General features: G+C 44.0%; 2 long non-coding RNA genes across 2 annotated transcripts; one reads left to right on the top strand and one right to left on the bottom strand.

Moving 5' to 3' along the window:
- Positions 1–6,929: 6,929 nt before the first annotated feature.
- Positions 6,930–9,985, bottom strand: LOC124700527. The gene is made up of 3 exons (XR_007001759.1): positions 8,973–9,985; positions 8,682–8,850; positions 6,930–6,986 (listed from the first exon to the last, which is right to left on the bottom strand). It is a non-coding gene; the product is annotated as an uncharacterized LOC124700527 (long non-coding RNA).
- A 2,510-nt stretch (positions 9,986–12,495) lies between these two features.
- Positions 12,496–13,640, top strand: LOC124700528. The gene is made up of 3 exons (XR_007001760.1): positions 12,496–12,646; positions 13,196–13,346; positions 13,425–13,640. It is a non-coding gene; the product is annotated as an uncharacterized LOC124700528 (long non-coding RNA).
- The last annotated feature ends 867 nt before the right edge of the window (positions 13,641–14,507 follow it).

A 14,507-nucleotide genomic window follows, 5' to 3' on the forward strand; every position in this document is an offset into this window, starting at 1 on the left:
TGTATGAAAAAATGTATGATATACAAATAAACTAATCTAATAATGAAAAGGCAACTTGTTTTCCTGTCAAGTACAAGTCATCTCTCTATCATTATAACTAGGCATGGTGATTATTGTGCATGCTCGCTACATATATAAAGAAAATCTGACTAATCATTAAGAATTAATAGAGTTTCAGTTGGAGCAAATGTGCGTACAACCAAAAATAGCTGTAGTAGATGGACAATAATTGACTTATATTACATGCCCGTTTTATTTAATTAGGTTATAGAATTTATTTGGTTGCATGGATCGGTTATTTTCAATTCATAAACATATATTTAATAAGCATGATTTGGTACGGAATTGTATATAAGTTTAAGAAATGATCGGATCATAAACGGCATCCATAGAAGGAGTCAAAAGAGAAGATACATTTTTATGTAGTTTGTATGTAATATGGTTTCTGATTTTTAGTGTTTTTATAGATAAATAAACTAATCTTGTGATGAAAAATTGTATGATATATAGATATGATATAATTACACAAATTAACAGCTCTTGTCTTTCTGTCAAATTACCCAAATGTTATGATATATAAATAAACTAATCTAGTGATGAAAAGGCAACTTGTTTTTCCGTCAAGTCAGTTTTCCTTGTATGTGGTGAGGTTGATGCCCAAAAGAACATAGGAGCCTGCCGCGGGAGGTGGGAGAGTCTGAGGTTGTAGATGGGAGGCCCAAAAGAGGCTTGGTCGGCCTCAAACTGGTCTTTCTCGAACACCATCGGCTTACCCTCGATGTTGTTGATCCTGAGCTCATGGAAGGTGTCCACCACCGGGTGAGCGACAATAGTCCATCCGCATCCAGGTCCGGACTTTCCTCAAGGCTGGAAGTGAGGGGATACCTTGTGGATTGCTTTGTAGGGATCAATTTTCTGTCCAGTAGTGCAACAGAAGTTGTACTACACGTTTTGGAACTGTTACAGGGCCATGATGCTTCTTTAGCTAGCATTTCATGGATGAAAAAATAAAATCTTTATGCACTGTGTGCTTTATTTTTTGAAATATTTTGCATTAATGCACGTACTCTCTCTATAGGAGGAAACCCCACTAGAAACCTGCTCTACTCAATTTTTCCAACATAGAAATAGAAAGAGTAAAAGCAATAAAAAAAACTTAACTAGATCGCCGGCGTGCCGGGTTCTGCAGTGGTCAGCTTCCCTTTCTGAATACCGTCTTCTACTACTAATGTCGCCTAGGCTACCAAACAAGTAGTTAACTGGAAGAAGAAGAGCTCAAACTGAAGTGCACAGCATGCCTCTATGTTTATTTAACAACAATAGCAGTGTTAGAACCATAGATTGTAATGTGCAAATTACATGTTATGATCCCTGAGAATATAAATCATGATCACATGTCTGAGCAATTGTGGACCTAGTATGTGTGACAACCCAAAACATGCAATTGCACTACTGTAAATCAAATGCGTACACATAGATAAAAGGGTCACAAAAATAGCAGTGTTAGAACCATAGATTGTACATTTCTGCAAGCATTTTGTGACAATTCCACACCAAATATGCATACATACAGAGAACAAGGAAACATGTTTGTGCCCTGGAGATACTTCATCGCAAGTACATCAAACACACGCAGCAAGATTGGGCATGAGAAAAATGAAGGAAAACGAAGCATACCTGACGACAGTTCCTCCTTTGCCAATGAGCGCGCCGCAGCATGCATCGGGCACCACGAGCACGATGGTAGCTCCATTGTCGATCAGCTCGCCACCCTAAGGCCAGAGGATAACATAGCATAGGATTATATAACGAATCAACTGAAGGCCATCTGACTGACTGACTGAACCAAAACCAAGACCCAGCAGAGCGGAGCAGAGCAAGGATACCTGGAAGATGACTTGTTGGAGGATGATCTCGGCGGTGTCCATGACCTGGTGGAAGAGGGCGGAGAGGAGGACGAACCTGCTTTGGGTGTCGGGGAGGAGCTGGCCGCAGTGGGAGAGCTGGACGTGGGCCCCGGAGGTGGACTGAACGGCAGTGATGGCGGACCCGCCCCTGCCGATGATGCTGCCGACCTCGGCATCCGAGACCAGGATCATGGCGTGCGTCGGCTGCTTCCACAGCATCATCTGAAGTAGAAAGATCGGCCATCGGTTGGTTCCGGAATTAAATCGAAGCGATTAAAAACCCTCGCAAAACCCCTCTTTTCTCATGGTCCGTACCGAGCCGAGCTCGGAGAGCGGGAGCGGAGGGGACCAGCCGGGGATGCAAGATCGGCAGCGCGTCGCCATGCCGGCGAGTGGGAGAATCATCGGATCCGGAGGGGACGGATCATCGGGCAGGCTGGTCTCGTTCTTGGTGGACAAGAAAGAAAAGGAAAAGGGAGGAAGGGAGGGAGACAGATCCGAGGATGGATTCCGTGCAGGAATCAGCAGTGGAGTGAGGAGAATGCGGGGTAGCCTACCTTGGTAGCCGTCGTTGTCGGAGGCGAGCAGCGAGGAAGCCATGGGGATGGTACGGGAGCGATGACGAGGAGGAGGTCAGGCAGGTCATCGCGGCTTCGCTTCCTTGCTTTTGGTGGTGGGTTTCTTTCCCCTTCTTGCTGGTGATACCACACTCCCTCTAGGCTGGCCCAGCCGGTCACCTATTTTTCCCGTTTCACGCTCACAGAAAAACGAAAACTAGTTAGTTCAATCAGCTTGCCGTCACACAAACTCTAGGGGTTTCATTAAAATTCCATTCCTCCAATCCACTGTAAAAAAAAGGGCTTTCTAATTTTTCAGAGTGATAAGGAATATAAAAAGGAAGATCCAAGGTGGGAGGAAACCCTTGGCATTTTGTTTATAAGAAGAGTGCTGAAACGCCACGGGAAGTAATATGGGTACAAGACTAGAACGCGAGTGGGTGTGTGAATAGATAAGAAGCATATACTTTGAAAAATAAGGATTCGGTACTTCGACAAATTTATGCATAGACACCGGTAACCGGAGCCCACTCGTCATTGACCAGCTGTCCCACTTCTTCTTCACGATCATCTTTCCTCTCTTTGAACTGGCCTTTCGAATGCGCCCCGGGTCATCGCTATTGTAGCTGGCTCAGCGTTAAGGCCTCCGAGGAGAGGCCAATCAACGGGGCCAAAAGAGTACCGGACAAGAGACACTCAATAAGAGGAGTCGTGACAGTGCACAACCTATATTGGTAATGGCTAATTTACAAAACCACATATAACGTGATATCTTATTTTGTGGTGTGTGCCTTGAGATCTTCCTTTGTATGAGGACCGAGGACCGGCGCAACCTGCATTTGGCATGACTCGCCCATTTGACGTGCTAGCTTAACAGGTCCATCGGTGAGAACATACTCCACCAGGTAGTACCATGGGAGCATCCAATCAGTGAAAGCCTATCTTGAAAGAGAGAACGGAAGAAAAGGGAGAAGCGAGAGCAACATTCAAACAGGTGGATGCATTTTGGCCTACACATCTGTAGCAAAAGGTAAAGGTGCAGATTAGGAAGTTGTTAGTACCATGTTGTGGTGGTGGTGGTGTGAGTTCTTTATTCTAAATAAATGACTCTTTGAAAAATTTATTGCTACTCTTGCCCCTTCACAAAAATTATTGACATCATTTGTCCGAAAGATACATATTATGAATGCATTCAAAGAGGGGGATGCATTGAGGCATACACATGTACCATTTAAGGATGGCAATTTTATCCACGGATCCGGGTATCCATGGATATCCTACCCGGGGGGCAAGGGTGTGGAGGGCAAGTTACGCCCACATATTTCATGGGGTGGATATCCGCTAACTCATGGGACAGGCATGGCCACGGGTAGATGTTTCGCCCTGTAGATATCCAATGGAAACCCGTGTGACACGTGGAGCCCACATATCAGCAACACATTGTATTTTTACCCATTACATGTGCCAGGCTCACTTAAATCCCCAAGATCCCCCGACCCGGGACCAAATGCCCACCTAACTCTAACTTGCTAACCCTAACATGATTTGCACGACACACCACACAAGGTCGCACCCCCATAGTCCCGTTCGACGGCCCTTCCACTACTAGGGAAAAGCCTATAGGTGGAGGCAAGTGGTGCCGGCGCACCACCATAGGCATGCGCCGGTGGAACTTGTTGCCGGCGCACCAGAAAAGCGCCGCGCCGGCGATGCCTGCCCACTGCCGGCGCACCAGCTGACACGACGCGCCGGCGCTATTTCCTGGCAACACCTCCCCCAACTCGGGCCAGGCCCACGAAGCTTTGCCGGCGCGCCAGCCCAGGAGCGCGCCGGCGGTAATTTTCTATTGCCGGCGCGCTCATGGGCTGGTGCGCCGGCAATGCTTCGTGGGCCTGGTCCGGAGCGCATACTGACCGGATGGGCTATATACCGCCGGCGCACCGAGGTCCTGGTGCGCCGGCAGTAACCTGGGACTTATTACAGTCACCAACCAGCACTCACACAAGCCACACTACACTCACTCCTCATCCACATAACCCGACCCTTCTCCCAACCCACCTAATTTTTGCCAATTTCTACCCCAACTTTAGCCAATTTGACCAAACAAAATCATTTTTTTTGAGCAAATCTTCCCTTCCTACATGCATCTCCCACATCCCTATGTAGATCTAGATCTATCTATCGCGCGTTGACCGCTCAATCTAGATCTAGAAAGTCGGCTTCCATACGCCATTGTCGCGGCGCGTCGTCTCGATCTCATCGGCGAATATATCAAACAAATAGGTGATTAATGAACAAATTGAGGAATGAAATCGACGTATGTTGGACATTTGAAGCAAAGCCACTACAACAAATGTGTTGACTTGTGACCTTCTCTTAGTGACCCTAGGTAAAATCGTCATGATTCTACGACGATTTCACACTACATGGTCGTTAGCTGGTTGGAGGGGTCAAAGCCCTAGAAAATTACGACGATTTGAGTAAAATACGTCATTATTTTCTAGTGTGAAATCGTCATAACCTTAGCCACATGATCTACGACGTTATTTCTAGATGAGTACGACCAATTTAGATCGTCGTAATTTTTTTCTATGACACATTCAAATGACTAGGCGGTCATCGCCCATGTGTCATATCCATGTGTCTGCCACCTATCATGCGCTCAAATGACTAGGTGGTCACCGCCCATGTGTCATATCCATGTGCCTGCCACCTCAATTGTTTCGCCTACATGGCGTGTCCATGTATAAACTTTCCTCTTACGGGAACACTAACACAGAAAGTCTCACATGCTGCCACCGCCTATGTGTCTGCCACCTCACTTGTTTCACCTACATGGCGTGTCCATGTATTAACTTTTCTCTTACGTGGTTGACATCAGTGACATGGGGCGCACCCGTGAGCCTATATTTTTAGCCTAACTTTAATTGTTTTGTTCTTTTCTATATACTAGTACAAATGCCCGTGCGTTGCCACGGGTACTCAAATTTTATTTCACAATACGCATATATAGTTCATAATTTATTATGAAATTTTAAAATAAATTAGTGATATCATAATGTACTACAACATGAAAATACCGAACATAATAACAAGACAATATTGTTGTTACCCTTCTTTTTCTTCCACACATTTAATATAATAGCAAAAGTGTTTGTGACGTTGCATCTAGATAAATAAATACAGATTAGCATGTCTCATTCTCGCAAGGGGACTTTTTTTCATCTCGCTCGATAACACCGATCCGATCCTCAATCGAACCTTCCAGTTCTCTCGGAGGATATGGAGTTGTGGTTCAACTTCAAAATTCTTTTCAAAACCAACATTCCACACCCTAGTGCATGTTAAAATAATTTAATGTCCTCACAAATCTTGAAAACAACATGATGTAATTCCTAGCTATCAAATATTTTTTTATTTCATTTTAATTTTTGTTTAATAATTTAATATGTGCTCATAAATCTCGAGTTTTTTTATGTACCTGCACAACCTTATTGGTTTCTTAATGCTGAAGCCGAGGCTCATCACTAAACTGTTAGCATTCGTCCAACTTTCATAATTGAAGATCATTTCTTTTTGTGAGAGCAAATCAATCAACATCAACCACGGGCTATAACATGCGAACAATATTAACATGCCATAGGTTTACACTTTCGAAACAATTGCTAAGTTAATCCGAGGAGAGTAACAATAGCAGTAGGCCAATTCCCCAATACAAAGTTCAGCAAGGAATAATGAGCATACCATACTTGGGAGTTGATTGCATGCATGGTCTCTTCCATCGGTGGAGGCATCAACAGGAAAGACCAATGAAATTTAAATAGCGAGCAGTAAAAATATGGAGCAGGGCGAGCACTCGTATCGATAAACAACTGCAGCTAGTAACAAATTTGATGAAACTAATGTGAGTCGACTACCAACGAACGAAACCGAATAGCATATATATGCACTAACCGATTTTCCGACAACCCCCAAAACAGCAAAATGTACAATGATACCCCTCCCACTTGTCGGAAACAATTTGGATTTTGAATCGATCGTCCGGATCGTCTCCACCCAGCACCACGTCCATCCGCTCGCGAACTCTCGATCCGATCCACCTAGCTGGATTTCGGTGGAATTGATCGCCAAGCTCCCGATCAACGCATCCATCCGGAGTCCATCCACGCGCTGTCTCCAGATCGCTAGGAGCCAGGCCGCTCCAGAATCGATCGCTAGGAGCCAGGTCGCTCTGGAATCGATCGCCAGCAGCCAAGCTACAACGGGATCAATTCGACCGTAATCCGACCGACCAATCCACCCGATCGCCAAGGGCCGGGCCACTCCGGCAGCCTAGCCCACAACCTCCCGCCTATGCAGGAGTCAACACCGGCAGCCGTGGCAGCTCGAGCCCAACCTCCTGGCAACGCCAGAGGCCTCGTCGGCAACTCGGCACCAATATCCCGATAGCACCAACAGCTCGTCCCCAAGATCAGGCTGTGCAGGAGGCAACGTCGGCAGCAGGGGCTCTGCTTCTCTCTACCTGAAGAGGAAGGTAACATCTCCGAAGGAGAAGGTGTTATATCATATCTAAATCTCATTTAGTATCCATTTATTTATCTACATATCATGCATGTTTTGCTAGAACAATACTCCCTTCTAAACACTGCACCCGACATACCGAAACTAAAATAAGCCATGCCTAGCCGAATTTTCCTTGTTAATCCAGACCAGAAAAAAGCTCCAAATGCAGACTGCAACAATTAAAGGTCATGCAAGATTTATAGCAACAGGAGCAGCTTGAATGATCCTGTTCAATAACAGCCCCAAAAATTTTGCACCGGAGTAGTAACAAAATAATAGGAGTTTATGGTATATGATATCTACTCTCGGCTGTTTTTCTTTTCTTATTATTGTACTTGAGAGCATGCATCATAGTATCATACACACACTGTCACATGGTGGGATATATGTTGAACCCCTGGACCTCTCGCAACGACGACTCCGTAAGTGGAGGGGTTGTCGCACAACAGAGGCAGGGGAAGAAGTAACATGGGAGGAGAGATATTAGATCCGATTCTTTCTTGATAGCTTCCCGTAAGGGTCTAGGGGTAGGCATAAATAGCCCGGGTACATTACTTAAGGTCTAAGGCCAAAATCCTAGCAAATTTGGAAAGGACTAAATAACTTGGAAACTATCTCTAGAGATACGATCCTCTTAAATTAAAAGGATACATAATGATTTTCTATGATTTGATGCACCAACTAAAGCCTTCACGTGACATACACATCCCATAACTGTAGAACCTCTAGAAAACAGAGTGTAGAGTTCAACAAACAGCAGAGTATATGTAATTTGAAAAGAACAGTGTATGCATGCTCCGAGATAATGAAAACATGAGCTATGGCCTTTGTACTCCTAGACAACACGAGGAGTAGGACTTGCGCTTTTAATTGACACTATTTGGCTTTGGTGGGTCTTTGCCACCACCTGAACCCTCGGAACCGCTACCACCGATGCTAAACTTAGCATCCACACCAAGTCCCTTTACGAGTGCAACTTTGCTCCCAATCTGTCCGTTCTCCGATTAATATCGAGTATGCTGAAAATCAGTAATAATCTGATAGTAATTATTACTAACAACAATATTTGTATACTCTACCGGGTGATTTGCAACAATTTTTAGTTGATGGGTAACAGTAAGGACCAAATATTTTCTTAATTTCTAGACAATAGACCATGCATGTATGCTTGATGAGATCATAAACTATGTGCAAAAATAACACTGATAATCTTACAGTAATTATTTGTATTTTGTATAGTGGAGTAGTACAATGATGGGGAATGAAGAATGTATTGTTTATGTAATGCTATTATAATGACTGAACAATACACCTTATTAGTGTGATGAGGGCCTGAATCTACTAAGCTAACTACACCTTCTTTATTCTTTTCACGATCTTGATGTTCTCAAAAAACCAAACTCTAGACTATATCTCATGGTCTCTGTAACCATGTAGCAAATTCTGCCAGGAATTAAACTGCACCTCAATTGGCAGATATTCAGATCACCATCCAACAACTACAGCAGCACAAAAAAGTGGAAAATTCACTCTTTTCAGGCAATCAAGAAATGAAGAAAAACAGAACATGATTCTCATGATGCTCTAAAAGGAAATGCACACGAATAAGAAGAAAGTGCATTTGTCATGCTAGCAAAAGTTCTGTCTCACTCACCTGTAACTAATAGCCAATTTGATCTTGCATGGACTGATTCATATTTATACCACACTTGACTACGTAGTCATTGCATTGAAATGGTTCTAACCTTTAGAAAGGTGTCATCTAATGCTTCACATTTGAGTATCATGCCCCGGGAATGATTCCTTTGGCTTATCATCAATTTCTGAAATTGAGAATATATGCAAAAGAAAATTAAGCTATGTAGACGAATAGGCTCAAGAGGTAACAAAGAAATAACGGTGTTTCAGTGAGATCGTACCAACTACGGTAATGTTTGAACCATACTTCTTTGTTAGTAGAACATGTTTAACCACGGAGAGAGCATGAACCGCTAAAGCACTTCCAGAGTCAAAGCACTTCTAGATTCACTAACTTCAGGCCTAGCTGGTTACAGAACAACAGGAAACAAGTATCAGACAATAGATCTAGCTCAACCATCCATAGTATCGCTTAATAATTAATTTCTTCCTAAAGAGTCAAACATATTCAACAACCACTCAGTTAAGTAGTGCATAACATTCATGACAAAAGCCAAGTTGGACCAGATTATGAACAACAGCTTATCAAGCTCTATTCACCTATCATTGATTAGCAACAAAAGTAGTATTGTAACTAAACATGTTCTAGTCATTATGTGAGTAACACACATAGAAAAAATGAGCTTGCAACCAACTTGTAGAGTTCACAGATTTAAGCCTTCCTTCTCGCATAAGAACTTGAATGTGGTTGAGACAGCATACACACAGGGTTGCCTTTTCAGATTCTAAAATAGTCACAATGCATCTGGTTTGGTCAAATGAATTTCCACTTTTGCTCAGTGCTGCTGCAATGATCTTCCAATTTTCTTTATAGTGCATGTACTGACAGCCCAGTTGATCCACGTTCACCCCCATTGCGAACTTCTTATTTAATGCATCAGCACACGACAAATGATGTTGCTTCTTGAACTTAAATCCTACATGTTCATTTTTCAAGTAGTCCATGTACCAATCAAGCATGTATTTCTTCCGATCATCAGCCCACGTCACAGTCCTCTCACGATAGGATACATCAGCATCAACCTTCAGCCTTTTCTTGGTCATTGCTGCTTCTCGTGAAAGTAGATGATCATAAAGTGAATAATCACACATGACCATAAACTCCAACTATTTTGATTTGTTCAAGGGGATAAAAACTCATGTATTTCATACAAAAGAAATTATAAACTTTGAGTAGATGATCATAATAGCTAAATCATCACACTCATGTGTTTCATACAAAAGAAAGTACTTATCTACATGTAATGGTAGTAGTCTAGATAATACTTTAAATACATCTAAAACATATTTTTAGAAATAAGATTCAATCGATAAAATGAAAACTTGTCAACTAAAAAATTATCTTTATCTATAGCACACTAATACCGACTACTACTGTCTAAATCTATTCAAATTATAGTTTTAAATAGCAGGCTATAGAATATAGCCGTGACCTATGAAAAAAGGCTATAGCCCCGGCTATAGCCACATTTAGCACGTGAATGCCTTTATCCGCACATTGTTTAAAAGGCTATAGCCGGCTATTTAAAACTATGATTCAAATACCAACGTTCGTGAAACGTTCCGGGGGGTAATATGATACACTACTTACAACGACTCTGTTTGGAATTATATACTGAATGTTTTTTGAGTTCACACGAATCACGGAATTCAATTATGCCAGCAGAAAAATAATCGTAGGACGGAAGAACTGAACTTTCTCCAATGAAAAGATAGACAAAGAATAGACGTGCACAAAATTGATAGATCATCTATTACAGATTGTAGGAACATTATATGAGAATGTTCCATTTTCCATTTAAACAGGAGAATATAAAAACCATGTAAGTAAAACCTGTACAGGCCAACTATTCCACGCAGCTACCTTAATTTGTGCATTGAAAACATGTTTAAGTGTGACTACAAGATAAACAATGCAAAGGATATATACACTCTATTAGACATGGTTTTATGAAGTCCGGAATGTTGGAATATGTTAAATGTCAAATGCATATGGAAATATTCAATGTGTAAGCATCATATACCTTATCCCAGTGCAAAAAGAAATAATGCTGATATAATACCGTGCAGCGAGAGGCCAAGGACCGGGGAGACCTAGAAAGCCTTACTCGTCCTATGATGTGACCATGGCCACCCGCACCTTGTCCTAAGAGAAAGGATTGGAGCAGCCGAACATCCCCACCCTGCAGGGGCTCTCAACCAACCGTGAAGGCGCTCGGATCGAACCGTCCCTCGCCATGACCTTGAGCACCTCCTCCTGGAAAAGAAAAGAAAAGAAAGAAGATAGAGGGAGAAATCGGATTTGGAGTAAAGAGTAAACTAAGAAAATGATCCGAGCTTTAGGGGATTTGGGAATTTAACGGAAATATGACTCTTGTTGCTTTTCCATGGACGGGAGCTGAAACAAACAAGGGACACCACATTAAACATGGGAGTGACAAAGGGGGTGGAATTCGAGCGAATGTGCGCGTGAGAGAATGCTGACCCGAGCGCCGAATTTTGGCCGGAGATGCATAAAATAAGAATCGTAGGAGATGGCCGGAGACGACCAACCTGCCCGTCGATTTGGTGGCTTCCGTCGCTCCATGTCGCTCCCCGGAGTCCTTGATCCGTGCGGCATCGCATCCCCTTCGGCCGCCGATCGAGCATGCTCCACTTAAACCCGTCGCGCCATCTCCTCTCGACTCTAGCCTCTCCACCTACCCGTGTAGCGGGCGGTGCGTCGGCGGGGCGGCGCCCGGAGACAATTGTCCGAGCATAGCCCGGCTCCTCACGCCGGCAGTTGTACGAACCGGACGAATCCTTCGGCAGAGGACGGAGGAAAAGGTGACCGGCGACCGGGAGGAGCTACGGCTCGGCCGGGCCGGCATGGAGGAGATGGGACCCGGATCATCCGCGGCCGGTTGGTGGCGGCGGCAGCGGCCGAGCAGGGACGGTCGGCGGCGACGGCGGATGGGCGGCGGCGACGGCGGATGGGCGGCGGCGACGGTGAATGGGCGGCGGCGATGGTAGACCCTAACCTAGGAAGCGGCGCGCCGGCTCAGTGGTTTGTGAGATGCAAGAAAAGGGAGGCGATGGTTTGTTGGGCTTTGGCCCATTCGGCCGCGACAACGCGCGAGTGCGACGAAAGGCAACGACGAAGGGGTTTGAGTGTTTGACGTACCAAAGGCAACGACGAAGGGGGAGAATAGGGATTATATTTAGTCTTTTTAAGTAGTATATAGAGATTTTTATGTTTGTTTACTACTTTGACCAAAACATACCTTAAAGAGAGGGACTGACCTGTGGGACCAGAGGAACCGTGTCCCAGCGCCACCCCACGAAAGAAAACCGGGAAGCCAAATTTCCGAACCACATACGCGCGGTGAGTCCAAATTTTGGTCAAGTCCCGCGGCACCAAAGCCACGACCACCCAGTTCAAAAAAAAAAGAGCCACTCCGCATCAAACCCTAACCCTCGTTCCACTCCGCATCAGCCGCCACACACCACATCCAGCGCCCACTCTCCTCTCCCCCGACTTTCCCTTCCCTCGCGCCGCCCGCTACTTCCGCATCGACCCGAGCAACTCCGAGCCACCACCTAGGTGGCTAGGTCACCGATGGCATCCCATCTTCTCCCCTTTCGGGTCTTCGATGGGGAACTGCGGATCCTTTTTCGGGTCTTCGATGCCAACTGCAGTGGCGCCGTCTTCACCGCCGATCTCTAGCGCGTTCCTCCACGTCCTCGGCGAGATGTCATCCGCCAGCCAGCGCGCGTCCTTCGACGAGTTCTTGGTTGGTCCACACCCTCTTCCCCATTTCGATTCTGCTCGCCCCATCGCCTCTTGCTGAATCATGGTCTCATGCCTATGCAGGAACTGAAGATGTCGATCTCTAGGAACTTGTGTTCAGTTGGCATCAAGGTGAGGACGTCGACCTGAAGGTGAGCGACGCAGCACACGTTGCTTTTGTTCTATGCCCAGCTATGCAGTTATGCTATTTCTCTAATTAAGTACTGAATTTTATCCCCGTATTATATTGTTTTGCTGTTCTATTTCCTTAACTCTGTACCTGTCGTTAGTGGTGATAGAACATTTGTTCTGTGGTACTTGCAGATCTATATTATCTTGACTGAATAATTTTTCTTTAGTTGTCATGTGAATTTACATAACTTTACAAGTGAACATAAGCATGCATGATCAGCCTATTGTCTGATGTTAAATGTTGATGCATCACATAGCAGTAGGTGGGTGTGTTCTTTTGCAAAGTGTTATGATCCCAGGCAGTCACTTTTCTTGTTAATTTTGATATCCATTCATCAACCATCATGCAGCATTCTCTTGAGGTTAGATATATGAAATGGCTTCACTGTAAAATCGCTATACTTTGCACCCCTTCATGTAGACAACCGTTTAAATTGAAAGAAATACAAGTGCATTTAACTCTTTGCTGCCAAATTAATGTCATATAACCTTAATTGTCTGCATCGCAGAGCAGAAGCCTAACCTGATCGCCGAGTGCCAGGGTGCGGACGCGGTGGTAGTCACCTACACCCGCAACAGGTTCTCCATGCTGAAGAGTCGCAACACATACTAGATCCTGGAGCTCAGGCGCATTCAGGTTATCTTGCGCCCAATTGATTGGTTCGTGGATGATCAGGTCTGGGTTTGGTGATGATTCGTTAGGTTGCGAGTGGTGATTTGTGATGTTCAATGTTTCAGTTGAAGGCGCATTTGACTGTGGTGGGGTGTAAGCTGGAACTGAGGGATGACAAGCAGAACAGCCTTGAGCAGACCATGGCGCCCATCATGTAGTCATTCCATGAGGTCGAGACCTGCATCCGTTTCACCAGATTCAGGTGAAGAAGACCCCCTTGTCTTAGTGTTTATACCCTGAAATTTGTGCTGTTACCACACTTGATACAGCCAAAATGCTGATTTATGTGTGCTATTGCTCAGCGTATTGTGATGTTTGAACCATGCACTTTTATTTATTTATTTTGATTGTGCACTAATTCAACTAGTATTTTCTGATTCTTGCATTAGAAGTCTAGATACTGTGTTCCATTTGCAATTGATAGAACATGTTAAGCAGTAAAGAACGACTACCTGCAACGGCTAGCTTCAACAACGATGCAGATCAGAATTTCAACTATAGCCCCAACGAGCACATTGACACGAAGTCAGGTATTTACTCGTATTCTTGAACAGACATGAGCCTGATGCTTGATGGTTTAGTGCTTGATGTAGTAAACTGATTGTCTTTGGCATAGTTGCTCTGTTATCATGCACTGTGTTAACTTGATTATTATTTCTGCCACTGTCCTAATTTAATGAACTGTTAGTTTTTCAGCAGCTTCGTTGACATTGTTCTGGTTCTTATGTGTGGAATTTCTTAATTAAGCGACTATCTAATGTGTTGTCAAGTTAGTAATTCCAACTCAGCTTAATAAGCCTTTTTTAGTTTGGTTTTACAGGAAACATAAAAGGAAAGTACATCTGCTAGCTATATACTGACGCTACTAGAAGAAACAATATCACTTTTCCTTTTTTTTTTCTTGCAAGTGCAAACTCAACGTTTACTTATATCTACGTACAGTTGCCCTGTATGTGGATTCCGTTTCCAGAAACTTGCACTAAGACAATATTTACAGATAGTTATGCCTTTTGGTTCTACTGTTATTTATGTATGTGCACAGGCTGCCTAGAAATTAACATGTTATATTTGCTTTTTATTTTGTTCCGAACTAACCTGATTTATAACTCGCAGATGTTGGCCTTCATTAATCCGAAATGTGTACAAGA

This window comes from Lolium rigidum, chromosome 3, assembly GCF_022539505.1.
Source record: "Lolium rigidum isolate FL_2022 chromosome 3, APGP_CSIRO_Lrig_0.1, whole genome shotgun sequence".
In the NCBI taxonomy this organism is placed as follows: Eukaryota; Viridiplantae; Streptophyta; class Magnoliopsida; order Poales; family Poaceae; genus Lolium; species Lolium rigidum.